The 20,568-nt window shown below is 46.7% G+C and overlaps 1 long non-coding RNA gene across 1 annotated transcript in view; it reads left to right on the top strand.

Annotated features, from left to right (window-relative positions):
- Positions 1-1,159: 1,159 nt before the first annotated feature.
- Positions 1,160-20,568, top strand: part of LOC120048746 — a 37,032-nt gene continuing 17,623 nt past the window's right edge. Inside the window, exon 1 of the long non-coding RNA XR_005477039.1 lies at positions 1,160-1,479. This is a non-coding gene — a long non-coding RNA (uncharacterized LOC120048746). The remainder of the gene's footprint in view (positions 1,480-20,568) is intronic.

Raw genomic sequence — 20,568 nt, 5'->3', positions numbered from 1 at the left:
TATGACTGCATTGAAGCATATGTCACTGTGCTTCTATGGCTATATGCACCATGCCACTGCCTATGTCATTTGTTTATTTAGCAAACAAGACAGCTCATAACCCAGTGCCTTTATCACAGTTAACACACCTATATTTTAGCTTTAATTGCAGGAAATTAGACATTTTCTCTCAGCCTCATGGCAAAATGTGTAAAAACATTTTTTTGGGGGGGGGGCACCCACCAACGAATTTCTGTCTATGCCACTGAATTGAACTGTTTCATAAAACCATGCCTCCCTTCTCTCTCTCTTTGCTGTGCTGATCATGAACTTTCACATTCAAAAGCTGTTAGAGGCAATAATGAAGTATTTCTTCCATCTCTTTCTCTCTTGCTCTCCTCTCTCTCTCATGACATGTACACTCTCTCTCTCTCCTCTATCTTTCCCGCTCCCCTTCTCTCCCTCCCATGTACACATTTCTCTCTCTCTCTATTTCTCTCTCTCGCTGCCTGGAGAGAATTTTCCATCGATCAATTACAATCAGTGTACCTTTCTCACACTATGCAAGGACAGACGGCTAGATGGACCAGTAGCATAACGGTACAAAACCACAGCTAATGTATTGAATCACTGGTAGGCCTATTAATCCTTCATATCTAATTCGCACAGTGACGTGATCATTTACTCCTTATTATGATTGTACACTATGTGATTCATTTGCTAACTTTAGCCAGAGAAAAGTGAATGCTTTATTGCCCGGCGTCATGATATGATATCCTTGGTTTCAGCCCCTAACCTCCTTTCCATCACCTTCCGGTGCGCTGCTGGCTGTCTGATCCTATTTGCATTAGATGACAGAGGCTATGATATGACATCATAGGTCACGCCTTGGTGAATTTGACCGAGATTAAAACAGATTAAGTATTAGTAAACACACACACAGAGCCTACACATACATACACACACGCCTCCTGCACAATTACCTTTTATTTGCATGACAAACATTTACATTATTAATGACACCAGAAATTAAGGTAACAATATATTTTCCTGCTGAGCAACCTACCCATTTTGCAATGCCTTTTGCTTTTGCGCATTGACGTTGTATGACCAATATTCTCCACTTTACATTTAAACTTTAGACAATAAAATCATATGCAGAATGTATTAGTTTTACTGTCACACCATTAGTTTTACTGTCACAACACAGCACAGGTGGGGGATATTTGAAGTAGCCAGTTGTTGCTGGAGAGAGCGAGGGAGAAGGAGCCAGTCAGAGCGCACGACGAGACGTGGCCGGTAGCAGTCAGTCAACGAGGGTAATATCCCGGTGCGAGCCAGCGCACGGGCATACAGAGCGAGAGGGTACGCGTCCCGGACACTTTACAGTAGGCTGGCTACCTCCTGTGTTACAAATTCATATATGAAGAAAAGCAATCAGGTGGTCCTGAATGGAAATTTGCAGAATTTCTTTACAACTACAAAAAGGCGAATAAAACGGTGAGTGATAATTGTTTTGCATTAAATAAGTTGCCAAAATACAAATTTTTGTATTGGACAAATTTGATCATAATACTCTTGCTGTTTTAACCGATATAACTGTTTTGAAATTTGCGCACAGGCTTCCATAAATGGTAGCATCATGGACATTAGACATAACCTGCTGTTGTTCATAGTTGACAAACCACAAACATATATGATATTGTTTATGTCGCAGTGGAATAATGTCTGTTTACACTGTTTTAAAGTGCTCTGTTAGAGACATGCAGATAGTAGACACTTGAAAATGCCTTGCCTCTGTTAATTATTTGACAATTGTTTTGTACAGTGTTTTACATTGTAAATCTGTCCATTTCCATATTGGGCAGGTGTTTACTTCAGAGGAAGCAACTATAAACAGCCTCCTCTGTTTTGTATTTGGTGTATTTTTAGTTGGCAACATGTTATTAATAGTCATCTGTTTTGATCGGGATCCTCACTAGAATAGTGGGAACATATTGTCCAAAGGGATTTGGTGGAACTGTCCTTCAAAGTGACAGATTTCCACCCCACTGTAGACATATCTGTACATTGTATACTGATAGGTTAAAGGAAAAGGGAAAGAAAGGCCTGTATTGCTGTGTTTTCGTGGCTGATTATTTTGGGTAATGGAAAAACATTCCTAAAAAAAATGGAAGTATTGGGAATCACAGGCGTTGTATAATTTGACAGGGTTGTGACGTCTGTCTGTGACTAGGCTGTTGGGAAGAACCTTACTTTACTCTTGTTTAGTTACTTAAAACATAATTGAAGGTCAGAACTGTATTACCTACTCTTACTGTAGTTCAACCAATCAGAATTTGTATGATGATAATGCTGAAATCGTCACCATTTTCATCATCATAAGTTATGTTGTTATCTGTGTGTGGTTCCCTGGGCCATGTGAGCCAGTGTTTGGCAGCTCTGTGAGAGGGAGCGCTGTATTTGGACTCGGGGCCAAGGATTACCCCTCTACCATCCACTCTGTCCTTTGAAGCTAGGGATATAGTGAGAGGTCAGAGAGATGGAAAGGGGAGGAGGGTGAGAAAAATATATAGTTTCACAGACTGACACGCCTCCTTGCGTGCCAACTCTCTCTCGGTCATTATCAGATGATTGTGTTCTGTGAAGCACAGCGAGAGATGAGGAATTACAGAGAGAAAGAGAAGGACACATAGAGGGGGAATTACAGAGAGAAAAATAAACACACACACAGAGAGAGGAGGAATTACAGAGAGAAAGAGAAGGACACAGAGAGAAAGAGAAACACACACAGAGAGAGGAGGAATTACAGAGAGAAAGAGAAACACACACAGAGAGAGAAGGAATTGCAGAGAGAAAGAGAAGTACAGAGAGAGAGAGAGAGAGAGAGAGAGAGAGGGGAGGAATTGCAGAGAGAAAGAGAAGGACACACGGAGAGAAAGGAGGAATTAGAGAGAAAGAGAAGGACACAGGGAGAGAGAGGAGGAATTGCAGAGAGAAAGAGAAGTACAGAGAGAGAGAGAGAGAGAGAGAGAGAGAGGAGGAATTACAGAGAGAAAGAGAAGGACACACGGAGAGAAAGGAGGAATTAGAGAGAAAGAGAAGGACACAGGGAGAGAGAGGAGGAATTGCAGAGAGAAAGAGAAGGACACCGAGAGAGAGAGAGAGAGAGAGAAAGAGGAAGAGTTACACAGAGAAAGAGAAGTACACAGAGAGAGAGGAATTACAGAGAGAAAGAGGACACAGAGAGAGAGAGAGAGAGAGAGAGAGAGAGAGAGAGAGAGAGAGAGAGAGAGAGAGAGAGAGAGAGAGAGAGAGAGAGAGAGAGAGAGAGAGAGAGAGAGAGAGAGAGAGAGAGAGAGAGAGAGAGAGAGAGAGAGAGAGAGAGAGAGAGAGAGAGAGAGAGAGAGAGAGAGAGAGAGGAATTACAGAGAGAAAGAGAAGGACACAGAGAGAGAGAGAGAGATTACAGAGAGAAAGAGAAGGACACAGAGAGAGAGAGAGAGAGAGGAATTACAGAGAGAAAGAGAAGGACACAGAGAGAGAGGAGGAATTAAAGAGCGCAAAAGAATAAGCACAGAAAGAGATGGAAATTGAGTGAAAAAGAGGAACAGAGAGGAGAGAGAGGAAGGGAAAATTACTCCAAATTAGCCAAAGTTATTATTGGCATCCGGGCGCTCTTCAGGTGTCATAAAGATGGCGGCGTAATGTTTGCCCGCGTCTCTCCTTCTCTTGTTTTGCCAAATAACTTTGGAAAAGTTAGCTGACATTGACGTCATCCTATTTCTCCTCAAATTACTAGTGTTGTTGGATCTCACGTCTATATTAATTCCACGTGTGTCTGTAGAAATGTCCAGTGTGTGTATTATTAGACTGAAAGGTGGCAGGTTGTAATCAGTTCCAGACCTTAGTGGTTCCATGATGAGCTGTCATCACTCTGTTCACACTGTGGTGGTCCTGATGGTATGAAGACAGAACACACCTAGTAGTGGAACAGAGAGACAGGGAGGGGAAACCAACCAGGAACTAACCAGGGTGCTGCTACCTTAGTAGTAATGTAGAAGTTAATATCTGATCTGTTGTTACAGTACTTTACTTATAACAAGACGAGCAGAGAGGAGTAGGACGAGAGAGAAGGGAATGGGCTGGCTGGAAGCATAAAGAGGTTTGTCCAGAACAAGGGCATACATTTGAAACATAACGAGTCAGTCTATTTTAAAAGACTGATTAAATAAGTCAAAAGTCAGCTGAGTGTTCTTAACCTCTCTTCCTGATTTTGTGACCATCAGATGACCCTGATCACAACGGCACACAGTATAGAGGGATGGATGGAGCGAGGGATGGAGAGAAGGATGGAGCGAGGGATGGAGAGAAGGATGGAGCGAGGGATGGAGAGAAGGATGGAGCGAGGGATGGAGAGAAGGATGGAGCGAGGGATGGAGAGAAGGATGGAGCGAGGGATGGAGAGAGGGAGGGAGCGAGGGAGGGAGGGAGAGAAGGATGGAGCGAGGGATGGAGAGAGGGATGGAGAGAGGGATGGAGAGGGGGATGGAGAGAAGGATGGAGAGAAGGATGGAGCGAGGGATGGAGAGGGATGGAGCGAGGGATGGAGAGAAAGATGGAGAGAGGGAGGGAGGGAGAGGGGGTTGGAGCGAGGGAGGGAAAAACAGCCAATTAGAGGGAATAAGGCCCAGTGCCAATGCACATGATTGTATGTTTGAGTGTGTGTGTGTATTTGTGTTTGTGAGTGTGTGTCCAGACCACTGTGTTGGCATGTGCCACCATAATGACGTCACCTTTCCTAAGACCAGAGGACAGATGTTAACTCCCAGAGCTAGCCGCCAGGTTGGGTACATTTGGAGACACACAGGTTCCACTCAGACTCATCAGCCGAGCCCAGAGAGATTAGACCCGACTAGCCGCATGTCGAGATGTCCAGTGTTTTAAACGGGTGCACAAGTCCATTCCTCTAGGCTTGATGGTTATTATTTGTTGTTCTCTATATTCAGTCGTTTAACAGGTCCAGCTAACACTGTAAGCAGAGCCCAGGCCAAAGTGGTGAACGATGAGACCGGTAAAGATGCTTCTGTTAATAGTCTGTTGATCCGATGGGACGAGAGCTAGAAGTTCACACACTGTTGTTGTCATATTTCAATTGCCATGGCTTCATGTAGGCTGCCAGAAACATTCAGAGATATAGGCTTCTATAACTTTGTCACTGAAAATGGTTTTGAAATCAGATTGACATTGTAAAAAAACAAATGAGAAGAGAGAAACGGACTGACGGCCATAGAGAGAGCGAGAGAGGGGGAAGGAGAGCAGGAATGAGCGAGGGATAAAAAGGGAGGGAGCTGGAAGAGAGGGCCATGTGACATGGAGAGGGCACCATTTTGTGGCCTGGATTCAGACCCACGCTGATCAATGACACTATTGATCCTGCATATTTGGCTTGTCACACTCACATCCCAGCCAAGAAACCCAGGCCAGCAGTCATAGTTTTAAACAGACAACATATATCACACTCAAGTCACCTTATTATAAACTCAGCAGAAAAAGAAATGTCCTCTCACTGTCAACTGCATTTATTTTCAGCAAACTTAACATGCGGAAATATTTGTATGAACATAACAAGATTCAACAACTAAGACATAAACTGAACAAGTTCCACAGACATGTCCACAGACAGATGCAGTCTATCAAAGTGCCATCCGTTTTGTCACCAAAGCCCCATATACTACCCACCACTGCGACCTGTATGCTCTCGTCTGCTGGCACTCGCTTCATATTCGTCGCCAAACCCACTGGCTCCAGGTCATCTATAAGTCTTTGCTAGGTAAACCCTGCCTTATCTCAGCTCACTGGTCACCATAGCAGCACCCACCCGTAGCACGCGCTCTAGCAGGTATATTTCACTGCTCACCCCAAAGCCAATTCCTTATTTGGCTGCCTTTCCTTCCAGTTCTCTGCTGCCAATGACTGGAACGAATTGCAAAAATCACTGAAGCTGGAGACTCATATCTCCCTCACTAACTTTAAGCACCAGCTGTCAGAGCAGCTCACAGATCACTGCACCTGTACATAGCCCATCTGTAAATAGCCCATCCAACTACCTCATCCCCATACTGTTATTTATTTTCTCCTTTGCACCCAGTATCTCTACTTGCACATTCATTTTCTGCACATCTATCACTCCAGTGTAAATAGCTAAATTGTAATTATTTCGCCACTATGGCCTATTTATTGCCTTACCTCCCTTATCTTACCTCACTTGCACACACTGTACGTAGACATTTTTTCCCCCTCTATTGTGTTATTATTGATTGTATGTTTGTTTATTCCATGTGTAACTCTGTGTTGTTGTTTGTGTCGCACTGCTTTGCTTTATCTTGGCCAGGTCGCAGTTGTAAATGAGAACTTGTTCTCAACTAGCTTACCTGGTTAAATAAAGGTGAAATATATATCTTTTTTTAATGTGACTAACAGAAATGGAATAATGTGTCCCTGAACAAAGGGGGGGGGGTCAAAATCAAAAGTAACTGTCAGTATCTGGTGTGGCCACCAGCTGCATTAAGTACTGCAGTGCATCTCCTCCTCATGGACTGCACCAGATTTGTCAGTTCTTGCTGTGAGATGTTACTCCACTCTTCCACCAAGGCACCTGTAAGTTCCCAGACATTTCTGGGGGGAATGGCCCTAGCCCTCACCCTCCGATCCAACAGGACCCAGACGTGCTCAATGGGATTGAGATACGCGCTATTCACTGGCCATGGCAGAACACTGACATTCCTGTCCTGCAGGAAATCACGCACAGAACGAGCATTATGGCTGGTGGCATTGTCATGCTGGAGGGTCACATCAGGATGAGCCTGCAGGAAGGGTACCACATAAGGGAGGAGGATGTCGTCCCTGTAACGCACAGCGTTGAGATTGCCTGCAATGACAACAAGCTCAGTCCGATGATGCTGTGACACACCGCCCCAGACCATGACGGACCCTCCACCTCCAAATCGATCCTGCTCCAGAGTACAGGCCTCAGTGTAATGCGAATCCGACCATCACCCCTGGTGAGACAAAACCGCGACTCGTCAGTGAAGAGCACTTTTTGCCAGTCCTGTCTGGTCCAACGACGGTGGGTTTGTGCCCATAGGCGACGTTGTTGCCGGTGATGTCTGGTGAGGACCTGCCTTACAAATCAAATCAAGTTGATTTATATAGCCCGTCTTACATCAGCTGATATCTCAAAGTGCTGTACAGAAACCCAGCCTAAAACCCCAAACAGCAAGCAATGCAGGTGTAGAAGCACGGTGGCTAGGAAAAACTCCCTAGAAAGGCCAAAACTTAGGAAGAAACCTAGAGAAGAACCAGGCTATGAGGGGTGGCCAGTCCTCTTCTGGCTGTGCCGGGTGGAGATTATAACAGAACATGGCTAAGATGTTCAAATGTTCATAAATGACCAGCATGGTCAAATAATAATAATCACAGTAGTTGTCGAGGGTGCAACAAGTCAGCACCTCAGGAGTAAATGTCAGTTGGCTTTTCATAGCCGATCATTAAGAGTATCTCTACCTCTCCTGCTGTCTCTAGAGAGTTGAAAACAGCAGGTCTGGGACAGGTAGCACGTCCGGTGAACAGGTCAGGGTTCAATAGCCGCAGGCAGAACAGTTGAAACTGGAGCAGCAGCATGGCCAGGTGGACTGGGGACAGCAAGGATTCATCATGCCAGGTAGTCCTGAGGCATGGTCCTAGGGCTCAGGTCCTCTGAGAGAGAGAAAGAAAGAAATAGAGAAAGATAGAATTAGAGAGAGCATACTTAAATTCACACAGGACACCGGATAAGACAGGAGAAATACTCCAGATATAACAGACTGACCCTAGCCCCCCGACACAAACTACTGCAGCATAAATACTGGATGCTGAGACAGGAGGGGTCAGGAGACACTGTGGCCCCATCCGTTGATACCCCCGGACAGGGCCAAACAGGCAGGATATAACCCCACCCACTTTGCCAAAGCACAGCCCCCACACCACTAAAGGGATAACTTCAACCACCAACTTACCATCCTGAGACAAGGCCGAGTATAGCCCACAAAGATCTCTGCCACGGCACAACCCAAGGGGGGGCGCCAACCCAGACAGGAAGATCACGTCAGTGACTCAACCCACTCAAGTGACGCACCCCTCCTAGGGACGACATGCCCCTGTAATAGGGTTAGAGGCAGAGAATCCCAGTGGAGGGGAACCGGCCAGGCAGAGACAGCAAGGGCGGTTCGTTGCTCCAGAGCCTTTCCGTTCACCTTCACACTCCTGGGCCAGACTACACTCAATCATATGACCTACTGAAGAGATGAGTCTTCAGTAAAGACTTAAAGGTTGAGACCGAGTCTGCGTCTCTCACATGGGTAGGCAGACCATTCCATAAAAATGGAGCTCTATAGGAGAAAGCCCTGCCTCCAGCTGTTTGCTTAGGAATTCTAGGGACAATTAGGAGGCCTGTGTCTTGTGACTGTAGCATACGTGTAGGTATGTACGACAGGACCAAATCGGAAAGATAGGAAGGAGCAAGCCCATGTAATGCTTTGTAGGTTAGCAGTAAAACCTTGAAATCAGCCCTTGTTTTAACAGGAAGCCAGTATAGGGAGGCTAGCACTGGAGTAATATGATCAAATTTTTTGGTTCTAGTCAGGATTCTAGCAGCCGTATTTAGCACTAACTGAAGTTTATTTAGTGCTTTATCCGGGTAGCTGGAAAGTAGAGCATTGCAGTAGTCTAACCTAGAAGTAACAAAAGCATGGATGAATTTTTCTGCATCATCTTTGGAGAGAAAGTTTCTGATTTTTGCAATGTTACGTAGATGGAAAAAAGCTGTCCTTGAAACAGTCTTGATATGTTCGTCAAAAGAGAGATCAGGGTCCAGAGTAACGCCGAGGTCCTTCACAGTTTTATTTGAGACGACTGTACAACCATCAAGATTAATTGTCAGATTCAACAGAAGATCTCTTTGTTTCTTGGGACCTAGAACAAGCATCTCTGTTTTGTCCGAGTTTAAAAGTAGAAAGTTTGCAGCCATCCACTTCCTTATGTCTGAAACACAGGCTTCTAGCGAGGGCAATTTTGGGGCTTCACCGTGTTTCATTGAAATGTACAGCTGTGTGTCATCTGCATAGCAGTGAAAGTTAACATTATGTTTTCGAATGACATCCCCAAGAGGTAAAATATATAGTGAAAACAATAGTGGTCCTAAAACGGAACCTTGAGGAAAACCGAAATTTACAGTTGATTTGTCAGAGGACAAACCATTCACAGAGACAAACTGATATTTTTCCGACATAAGATCTAAACCAGGCCAGAACTTGTCCGTGTAGACCAATTTGGGTTTCCAATCTCTCCAAAAGAATGTGGTGATCGATGATATCAAAAGCAGCACTAAGATCTAGGAGCACGAGGACAGATGCAGAGCCTCGGTCTGACGCCATTGAAAGGTCATTTACCACCTTCACAAGTGCAGTCTCAGTGCTATGATGGGGTCTAAAACCAGACTGAAGCATTTTGTATACATTGTCTGTCTGCAGGAAGGCAGTGAGTTGCTGCGCAACAGCTTTTTCAAAAAGAATTGAGAGGAATGGAAGATTCGATATAGGCCGATCATTTTTTATATTTTCTGGGTCAAGGTTTGGCTTTTTCAAGAGAGACTTTATTACTGCCACTTTTAGTGAGTTTGGTACACATCCGGTGGATAGAGAGCCGTTTATTATGTTCAACATAGGAGGGCCAAGCACAGGAAGCAGCTCTTTCAGTAGTTTAGTTGGAATAGGGTCCAGTATGCAGCTTGAAGGTTTAGAGGCCATGATTATTTTCATCATTGCGTCAAGAGATATAGTACTAAAACACTTGAGTGTCTCCCTTGATCCTAGGTCCTGGCAGAGTTGTGCAGACTCAGGACATCTGAGCTTTGGAGGAATACGCAGATTTAAAGAGGAGTCCGTAATTTGCTTTCTAATGATCATGATCTTTTCCTCAAAGAAGTTCATGAATTTATTACTGCTGAAATGAAAGCCATCCTCTCTTGGGGAATGCTGCTTTTTAGTTAGCTTTGCGACAGTATCAAAAATAAATTTTGGATTGTTCTTATTTTCCTCAATTAAGTTGGAAAAATAGGATGATCGAGCAGCAGTGAGGGCTCTTCGATACTGCACGGTAATGTCTTTCCAAGCTAGTCGGAAGACTTCCAGTTTGGTGTGGCGCCATTTCCGTTCCAATTTTCTGGAAGCTTGCTTCAGAGCTCGGGTATTTTCTGTATACCAGGGAGCTAGTTTCTTATGACAAATGTTTTTAGTTTTTAGGGGTGCAACTGCATCTAGAGTATTGCGCAAGGTTAAATTGAGTTCCTCAGTTAGGCGGTTAACTGATTTTTGTCCTTGGGTAGGCAGAGGGAGTCGGAAGGGCATCAAGCAATCTTTGGGTTGTCTGAGAATTTATAGCACGACTTTTGATGCTCCTTGGTTGGGGTCTGAGCAGATTATTTGTTGCGATTACAAACGTAATAAAATGATGGTCCGATAGTCCAGGATTATGAGGAAAAACATTAAGATCCACAACATTTATTCCATGGGACAAAACTAGGTCCAGAGTATGACTGTGACAGTGAGTAGGTCCAGAGACATGTTGGACAAAACCCACTGAGTCGATGATGGCTCCGAAAGCCTTTTGGAGTGGGTCTGTGGACTTCTCCATGTGAATATTAAAATCACAATTTTTTAAATATTATCTGCTATGACTACAAGGTCCGATAGGAATTCAGGGAATTCAGTGAGGAACGCTGTATATGGCCCAGGAGGCCTGTAAACAGTAGCTATAAAAAGTGATTGAGTAGGCTGCATAGATTTCATGACTAGAAGCTCAAAAGACGAAAACGTCTTTTTTTTTTTGTAAATTGAAATTTGCTATCGTAAATGTTAGCAACACCTCCGCCTTTGTGGGATGCACGGGGGATATGGTCACTAGTGTAACCAGGAGGTGAGGCCTCATTTAACACCGTAAATTCATCAGGATTAAGCCATGTTTCAGTCAGGCCAATCACATCAAGATTATGATCAGTGATTAGTTCATTGACTATAACTGCCTTTGAAGTGAGGGATCTAACATTAAGTAGCCCTATTTTGAGATGTGAGGTATCACGATCTCTTTCAATAATGGCAGGAATGGAGGAGGTCTTTATTCTAGTGAGATTGCTAAGGCGAACACCGCCATGTTGAGTTTTGCCCAACCTAGGTCGAGGCACAGACACAGTCTCAATGGGGATAGCTGAGCTAACAGCCTGCTGCCTGGCCTGCACCCTATTTCATTGTGGAGCTAGAGGAGTTAGAGCCCTGTCTATGTTGGTAGATAAGATGAGAGCACCCCTCCAGCTAGGATGGAGTCCGTCACTCCTCAACAGGCCAGGCTTGGTCCTGTTTGTGGGTGAGTCCCAGAAAGAGGGCCAATTATCTACAAATTCTATCTTTTGGAAGGCGCAGAAAACAGTTTTCAACCAGCGATTGAGTTGTGAGACTCTGCTGTAGAGCTCATCACTCCCCCTAACTGGGAGGGGGCCAGAGACAATTACTCGATGTCGACACATCTTTCTAGCTGATTTACAGGCTGAAGCTATGTTGCGCTTGGTGACCTCTGACTGTTTCATCCTCACAGGCCTACAAGCCCTCAGTCCAGCCTCTCTCAGCCTATTGAGGACAGTCTGAGCACTGATGGAGGGATTATGCGTTCCTGGTGTAACTCGTGCAGTTGTTGTTGCCATCCTGTACCTCTCCCGCAGGTGGGATGTTTGGATGTACCGATCCTGTGCAGGTGTTGTTACACGTGGTCTGCCACTGCGAGGACGATCAGCTGTCCTTTCTGTCTCTCTGTAGCGCTGTCTTTGGCGTCTCACAGTACGGACATAGCAATTTATTGCCCTGGCCACATCTGCAGTCCTCATGCCTTCTTGCAGCATGCCTAAGGCACATTCATGCAGGTGAGCAGGGACCCTGGCATCTTTATTTTGGTGTTTTTCAGAGTCAGTAGAAAGGCCTCTTTAGTTTCCTAAATTTTCATAACTGTGACCTTAATTGCCTACCGTCTGTAAGCTGTTAGTGTCTTAATGACCGTTCCACAGGTGCATGTTCATTAATTGTTTTTGGTTCATTGAACAAGTATGGGAAACAGTGTTTAAACCCTTTACAATGAAGATCTGGGAAGTTATTTGGATTTTTACGAATTATCTTTGAAAGACAGGGTCCTGAAAAAGGGACGTTTCTTTTTTTGCTGAGTTTGTACTCTCCAAAATGCCTATTACTAACACACTGAATAGAAAGCATTTAGAGCTATACCTGAAGGTGTCTGTCCTGTATCAGTATGGCTCTCCACAGTCAATCAGTCAGTAAACTGGGGGCTTGTAGGGAGAGGTCAGGATTTCAGGTCTCCATGACTGGTTCAGTCTGTCAACAATGTGACTTGATGATCCAACTCAGTGGGCGGAGCTTACTTTCAACTTTGATTCTAGGAAGTGTCCTGTGTGTCATCGTGAAAGTAGTTTTTGTTTTAGAAAGAGAGAGAGAAGAGAAAGGAAGTTTATCCTGTGGCTTACTGAATGACATTGAAATCATATTCACAGGGAACCTTAATCTGGATACATAACACCTTAATATGGGAAGATAATCTGTCTGTGTAGAGAGAGGAGGGAGGGAGGGGGAGAGTGGATGGAGAGAAAGTGAGAAAGTCACAGGATAAACTTCCCTTGTGTTTCTCTCTCTCTCTCTCTCTCTCTCTTTATATCTGGAGAGGGCATATGTGATCAGATTAGGGTCATGCAAAATGTCTGTTTTCCACAGGGCAGCTGATGACACACTGTAACCTCCACACATCTCTAGTGCATTATCATATCAGGCAACTCTGCTTATCTGACACTGTCCAGGGGTCGTGGGAACCGACAACTTCAGAAGAGCACTTTTCCCAGATAACCCGGGCATGGCCACTCACACGGGGGACATTTGAAACATTTGCCACCTCACCACGATAAGAGTTGTCACTCTCTCTCTCACACAAACACACACTGTTTTATCTGGACCAAAAAGGGGCTTAGGTGGTGGGCGTGACAGGGGGCCCGGTCTGCCTGTTGGCGTGGCTGAATTTTAGAGAAACATTTTGCAGTTTTAAAGCTAATTTCCAGATTTTTTTTGCCATGGCTAATGCTGTTTATTTTTTTATTGATTGATTGATTTTGTGGGGGGTAGATCAGCTTTAATATTGCAGATAGATTGTGGCTTCTATCAATGTAATTGTCTGCATAATTTCCCATCCTTGTAAAATATATTTTCCTTCTTTATTATTTTCCTCTAACCATTCCCTCTTCCCCTGCCCCATTTGGAGTAAACTAATGGACAACAATACATGGGCTTCTACTTCCAGCTTATACATACTATATACTTTTTACGGACACAGGATATTTTACATGAGTTATCTATTTTTTTATTTTATTTTTGTCCTACCCTTCAGGTACCCTATGTTCTTTATCTCAAACATAATAACAAAATGAACACTGCTAAATTCATTGTTTTAGGGATTTTCAATTCTCAATTTTCCCCGACTGTCTATCTTTTATTTGGGTAATTGTTAGTTCTCTAAGATTGTATTATATGAAAAATGTATAGGTATATTATCTTTTCTACATACATGTACTTTATATTTGTTTTTTTCCAAACCCTGAAAATTAAGTTGTTAAAAAAAAGACTTAGACAGCCTGAAAAAACGCTTAGGTGGCCCTCCCAATGATTTATATGGAGGAAAAATCACAAACACGCTAATGTAGTGAGGATGGGTAGTGATGTTAGGATGGGGTAGTGTATTCAGGATGGGGTAGTGTTGTCAGGATGGGGTAGTGATGTCAGGATGGGGGTAGTCAGGATGGGGTAGTGTTGTCAGGATGGGGTAGTGTTGTCAGGATGAGGTAGTGTTGTTAGGATGGGGTAGTGTTGTCAGGATGGGGTAGTGTTGTTAGGGTGGGGTAGTGTTGTCAGGATGAGGTAGTGTTGTCAGGATGGGGTAGTGATGTTAGGATGGGGTAGTGATGTCAGGATGGGGTAGTGTTGTTAGGATGGGGTAGTGTTGTCAGGATGGGGTAGTGATGTCAGGATGGGGTAGTGATGTCAGGATGGGGTAGTGTAGTCAGGATGGGGTAGTGTAGTCAGGATGGGGTAGTGATGTCAGGATGGGGTAGTGTAGTCAGGATGGGGTAGTGTTGTCAGGATGGGTAGTGTTGTCAGGATTGGGTAGTGTAGTCAGGATGGGGTAGTGTAGTCAGGATGGGGTAGTGTTGTCAGGATGGGGTAGTGTTGTCAGGATGGGGTAGTGTTGTCAGGATGGGGTAGTGTTGTCAGGATGGGGTAGTGTTGTCAGGATGGGGTAGTGATGTCAGGATGGGGTAGTGTAGTCAGGATGGGGTAGTGTAGTCAGGATGGGGTAGTGTAGTCAGGATGGGGTAGTGTAGTCAGGATGGGGTAGTGTAGTCAGGATGGGGTAGTGTTGTCAGGATGGGGTAGTGTAGTCAGGATGGGGTAGTGTTGTCAGGATGGGGTAGTGTAGTCAGGATGGGGTAGTGTTGTCAGGATGAGGTAGTGTTGTCAGGATGGGGTAGTGTTGTCAGGATGGGGTAGTGTAGTCAGGATGGGGTAGTGTTGTCAGGATGGGGTAGTGATGTCAGGATGGGGTTGAGATGTCAGGATGGGGTAGTGATGTCAGGATGGGGTAGTGTAGTCAGGATGGGGTAGTGTAGTCAGGATGGGGTAGTGATGTCAGGATGGGGTAGTGATGTCAGGATGGGGTAGTGATGTCAGGATGGGGTAGTGATGTCAGGATGGGGTAGTGTAGTCAGGATGGGGTAGTGTTGTTAGGGTGGGGTAGTGTAGTCAGGATGGGGTAGTGATGTCAGGATGGGGTAGTGATGTCAGGATGGGGTAGTGATGTCAGGATGGGGTAGTGTAGTCAGGATGGGGTAGTGTAGTCAGGATGGGGTAGTGTTGTCAGGATGGGGTAGTGTAGTCAGGATGGGGTAGTGTAGTCAGGATGGGGTAGTGTAGTCAGGATGGGGTAGTGTAGTCAGGATGGGGTAGTGTTGTCAGGATGGGGTAGTGATGTCAGGATGGGGTAGTGTTGTCAGGATGGGGTAGTGTTGTCAGGATGGGTAGTGTGGGGGGTAGTGATGTCAGGATGGGGTAGTGTAGTCAGGATGGGGTAGTGTTGTCAGGATGGGGTAGTGTTGTCAGGCTGGGGTAGTGTAGTCAGGATGGGGTAGTGTAGTCAGGATGGGGTAGTGTAGTCAGGATGGGGTAGTGTAGTCAGGATAGGGTAGTGTAGTCAGGATGGGGTAGTGTAATCAGGACAGGGTAGTGTTGTTAGGATGGGGTAGTGTTGTTAGGATGGGGTAGTGATGTCAGGATGGGGTAGTGTAGTCAGGATGGGGTAGTGTTGTTAGGATGGGGTAGTGATGTCAGGATGGGGTAGTGTAGTCAGGATGTGGTAGTGTAGTCAGGGTGGGGTAGTGTAGTCAGGATGGGGTAGTGTAGTCAGGATGGGGTAGTGTAGTCAGGATGGGGTAGTGTTGTCAGGATGGGGTAGTGATGTCAGGATGGGGTAGTGATGTCAGGATGGGGTAGTGATGTCAGGATGGGGTAGTGTAGTCAGGATGGGGTAGTGATGTCAGGATGGGGTAGTGTAGTCAGGATGGGGTAGTGATGTCAGGATGGGGTAGTGTTGTTAGGGTGGGCTAGTTTAGTCAGGATGGGGTAGTGTTGTCAGGATGGGGTAGTGTTGTCAGGATGGGGTAGTGATGTCAGGATGGGGTAGTGTAGTCAGGATGGGGTAGTGTAGTCAGGATGGGGTAGTGTAGTCAGGATGGGGTAGTGATGTCAGGATGGGGTAGTGTTGTCAGGATGGGGTAGTGTTGTCAGGACGGGGTAGTGTAGTCAGGATGGGGTAGTGATGTCAGGATGGGGTAGTGATGTCAGGATGAGGTAGTGTTGTCAGGACGGGGTAGTGTTGTCAGGACGGGGTAGTGTTGTCAGGACGGGGTAGTGTAGTCAGGATGGGGTAGTGTTGTCAGGATGGGGTAGTGTTGTCAGGATGGGGTAGTGTTGTCAGGATGGGGTAGTGTAGTCAGGACGGGGTAGTGTAGTCAGGATGGGGTAGTGTTGTCAGGATGGGGTAGTGTTGTCAGGATGGGGTAGTGTTGTCAGGATGGGGTAGTGTTGTCAGGATGGGGTAGTGTTGTTAGGATGGGGTAGTGTTGTCAGGATGGGGTAGTGTTGTCAGGCTGGGGTAGTGTTGTCAGGCTGGGGTAGTGTAGTCAGGCTGGGGGAGTGTTGTTAGGATGGGATAGTGTTGTTAGGATGGGGTAGTGTTGTCAGGATGGGGGAGTGTTGTTAGGATGGGGTAGTGTAGTCAGGATGAGGTAGTGTAGTCAGGATAGGGTAGTGTTGTCAGGACGGGGTAGTGTTGTCAGGATGGGGTAGTGTTTTCAGGATGGGGTAGTGTTGTCAGGATGGGGTAGTGTAGTCAGGATGAGGTAGTGTAGTCAGGATAGGGTAGTGTTGTCAGGACGGGGTAGTGTTGTCAGGATGGGGTAGTGATGTCAGGATGGGGTAGTGTTTTTAGGGTGGGGTAGTGTTGTTAGGTTGGGGTAGTGTTGTTAGGATGGGGTAGTGCAGTCAGGATGGGGTAGTGTTGTTAGGATGGGGTAGAGTTGTCAGGATGGGGTAGTGCAGTCAGGATGGGGTAGTGTTGTTAGGATGGGTTAGTGATGTCAGGATGGGGTAGTGTGGTCAGGATGGGGTAGTGTTGTCAGGATGGGGTAGTGTAGTCAGGATGGGGTAGTGATGTCAGGATGGGGTAGTTTAGTCAGGATGGGATAGTGTTGTTAGGATGGGGTAGTGTTGTCAGGCTGGGGTAGTGTAGTCAGGATGGGGTAGTGTAGTCAGGATGGGGTAGTGTAGTCAGGATGGGGTAGTGTAGTCAGGATAGGGTAGTGTAGTCAGGATGGGGTAGTGTAATCAGGACAGGGTAGTGTTGTTAGGATGGGGTAGTGTTGTTAGGATGGGGTAGTGATGTCAGGATGGGGTAGTGTAGTCAGGATGGGGTAGTGTAGTCAGGATGGGGTAGTGTAGTTAGGGTGGGGTAGTGTAGTCAGGATGGGGTAGTGTAGTCAGGATGGGGTAGTGTTGTTAGGATGGGGTAGTGATGTCAGGATGGGGTAGTGATGTCAGGATGGGGTAGTGTAGTCAGGATGGGGTAGTGATGTCAGGATGGGGTAGTGTAGTCAGGATGGGGTAGTGATGTCAGGATGGGGTAGTGTTGTTAGGGTGGGCTAGTTTAGTCAGGATGGGGTAGTGTTGTCAGGATGGGGTAGTGATGTCAGGGTGGGGTAGTGTTGTCAGGATGGGGTAGTGATGTCAGGATGGGGTAGTGTAGTCAGGATGGGGTAGTGATGTCAGGATGGGGTAGTGTTATCAGGGTGGGGTAGTGTTGTTAGGATGGGGTAGTGTTGTCAGGATGGGGTAGTGTAGTCAGGATGGGGTAGTGATGTCAGGATGGGGTAGTGATGTCAGGATGGGGTAGTGTTGTCAGGATGGGGTAGTGTTGTCAGGATGGGGTAGTGTTGTCAGGATGGGGTAGTGTTGTCAGGATGGGGTAGTGTTGTTAGGATGGGATAGTGTTGTTAGGATGGGGTAGTGATGTCAGGATGGGGTAGTGTTGTCAGGATGGGGTAGTGTTGTCAGGATGGGGGAGTGTTGTTAGGGTGGGGTAGTGTTGTTAGGATGGGGTAGTGTAGTCAGGATGAGGTAGTGTAGTCAGGATAGGGTAGTGTTGTCAGGATGGGGTAGTGATGTCAGGATGGGGTAGTGTAGTCAGGATGGGGTAGTGTGGTCAGGATGGGGTAGTGATGTCAGGATGGGGTAGTGTTGTCAGGATGGGGTAGTGTAGTCAGGATGGGGTAGTGTAGTCAGGATGGGGTAGTGTTGTTAGGATGGGGTAGTGTAGTCAGGATGGGGTAGTTTTGTGAGGTAGGGGTAGTGATGTCAGGATGGGGTAGTGTTGTTAGGATGGGGTAGTGTAGTCAGGATGGGGTAGTGATGTCAGGATGGGGTAGTGATGTCAGGATGGGGTAGTGTTGTCAGGATGGGGTAGTGTAGTCAGGATGGGGTAGTGTAGTCAGGATGGGGTAGTGTAGTCAGGATGGGGTAGTGTAGTCAGGATGGGGTGGTGTAGTCAGGATGGGTACTGTAGTCAGGATGGGGTAGTGTAGTCAGGATGGGGTAGTGTAGTCAGGATGGGGTAGTGTAGTCAGGATGGGGTAGTGTTGTCAGGATGGGGTAGTGTTGTCAGGATGGGGTAGTGATGTCAGGATGGGGTAGTGTAGTCAGGATGAGGTAGTGTAGTCAGGATGGGGTAGTGTTGTCAGGATGGGGTAGTGTTGTCAGGATGGGGTAGTGTAGTCAGGATGGGGTAGTGTTGTCAGGATGGGGTAGTGTAGTCAGGATGGGGTAGTGTAGTCAGGATGGGGTGGTGTAGTCAGGATGGGGTGGTGTAGTCAGGATGGGGTAATGTAATCAGGACAGGGTAGTGTAGTCAGGATGGGTTCGTGTAATCAGGACAGGGTAGTGTAGTCCGATTGGGGTAGTGTAGTCAGGACAGGGTAGTGTAGTCCGATTGGGGTAGTGTTGTCAGGATGGGGTAGTGTTGTCAGGATGGGGTAGTGTTGTCAGGATGGGGTAGTGTTGTCAGGATGGGGTAGTGTTGTCAGGATGGGGTAGTGTTGTCAGGATGGGGTAGTGATGTCAGGATGGGGTAGTGTAGTCAGGATGAGGTAGTGTAGTCAGGATGGGGTAGTGTTGTCAGGACGGGGTAGTGTTGTCAGGATGGGGTAGTGTAGTCAGGATGGGGTAGTGTTGTCAGGATGGGGTAGTGTAGTCAGGACGGGGTAGTGTTGTCAGGATGGGGTAGTGTAGTCAGGATGAGGTAGTGTAGTCAGGATGGGGTAGTGTAGTCAGGATGGGGTAGTGTTGTCAGGATGGGGTAGTGTAGTCAGGATGAGGTAGTGTAGTCAGGATGGGGTAGTGTAGTCAGGATGGGGTAGTGTTGTCAGGATGGGGTAGTGTTGTCAGGATGGGGTAGTGTAGTCAGGATGGGGTAGTGTTGTCAGGATGGGGTAGTGTTGTCAGGATGGGGTAGTGTAGTCAGGATGGGGTAGTGTAGTCAGGATGGGGTAGTGATGTCAGGATGGGGTAGTGTAGTCAGGATGGGGTAGTGATGTCAGGATGGGGTAGTGTTGTCAGGATGGGGTAGTGTTGTCAGGGAGGGATAGTGTTGTTAGGATGGGGTAGTGTTGTCAGGATGGGGTAGTGTCGTCAGGATGGGGTAGTGATGTCAGGATGGGGTAGTGTAGTCAGGATGGGGTAGTGATGTCAGGATGGGGTAGTGTTGTCAGGATGGGGTAGTGTAGTCAGGATGGGGTAGTGTAGTCAGGATGGGGTAGTGTAGTCAGGATGGGGTAGTGTTGTCAGGACGGGGTAGTGTTGTCAAGATGGGGTAGTGATGTCAGGATGGGGTAGTGATGTCAGCATGGGGTAGTGTGGTCAGGCTTGGGTAGTGTAGTCAGGATGGGGTAGTGTTGTCAGGCTGGGGTAGTGTTGTCAGGCTGGGGTAGTGTAGTCAGGATGGGATAGTGTTGTCAGGGTGGGGTAGTGTTGTCAGGATGGGGTAGTGTTGTTAGGATGGGGTAGTGTTGTCAGGATGGGGTAGTGTTGTTAGGGTGGGGTAGTGTAGTCAGGATGGGGTAGTGTTGTCAGGGTGGGGTAGTGTAGTCAGGATGGGGTAGTGTTGTTAGGATGGGGTAGTGATGTCAGGATGGGGTAGTGTAGTCAGGATGGGGTAGTGTAGTCAGGATGGGGTAGTGTTGTTAGGGTGGGGTAGTGTAGTCAGGATGGGGTAGTGTTGTCAGGATGGGGTAGTGTAGTCAGGGTGGGGTAGTGTTGTTAGGATGGGGTAGTGTGGTCTGGATGGGGTAGTGTTGTTAGGATGGGGTAGTGTTGTTAGGATGGGGTAGTGATGTCAGGATGGGGTAGTGATGTCAGGATGGGGTAGTGTAGTCAGGATGGGGTAGTGTAGTCAGGATGGGGTAGTGTTGTCAGGATGGGGTAGTGTTGTCAGGATGGGGTAGTGTTGTCAGGATGGGGTAGTGTAGTCAGGATGGGGTAGTGTAGTCAGGATGGGGTAGTGTTGTCAGGATGGGGTAGTGTAGTCAGGATTGGGTGGTGTAGTCAGGATGGGGTAGTGTAGTCAGGATGGGGTAGTGTTGTCAGGATGGGGTAGTGTTGTCAGGATGGGGTAGTGTAGTCAGGATGGGGTAGTGTAGTCAGGATGGGGTAGTGTTGTCAGGATGGGGTAGCGTTGTCAGGATGGGGTAGCGTTGTCAGGATGGGGTAGTGTTGTCAGGATGGGGTAGTGTAGTCAGGATGAGGTAGTGATGTTAGGATGGGGTACTGTAGTCAGGATGAGGTAGTGTTG

The sequence above is a fragment of the Salvelinus namaycush genome, chromosome 5, assembly GCF_016432855.1.
Source record: "Salvelinus namaycush isolate Seneca chromosome 5, SaNama_1.0, whole genome shotgun sequence".
Lineage (NCBI taxonomy): Eukaryota > Metazoa > Chordata > Actinopteri > Salmoniformes > Salmonidae > Salvelinus > Salvelinus namaycush.
Note: the sequence above shows the minus strand (reverse complement) of the source record. Positions and strands in the feature narration are given on the sequence as shown.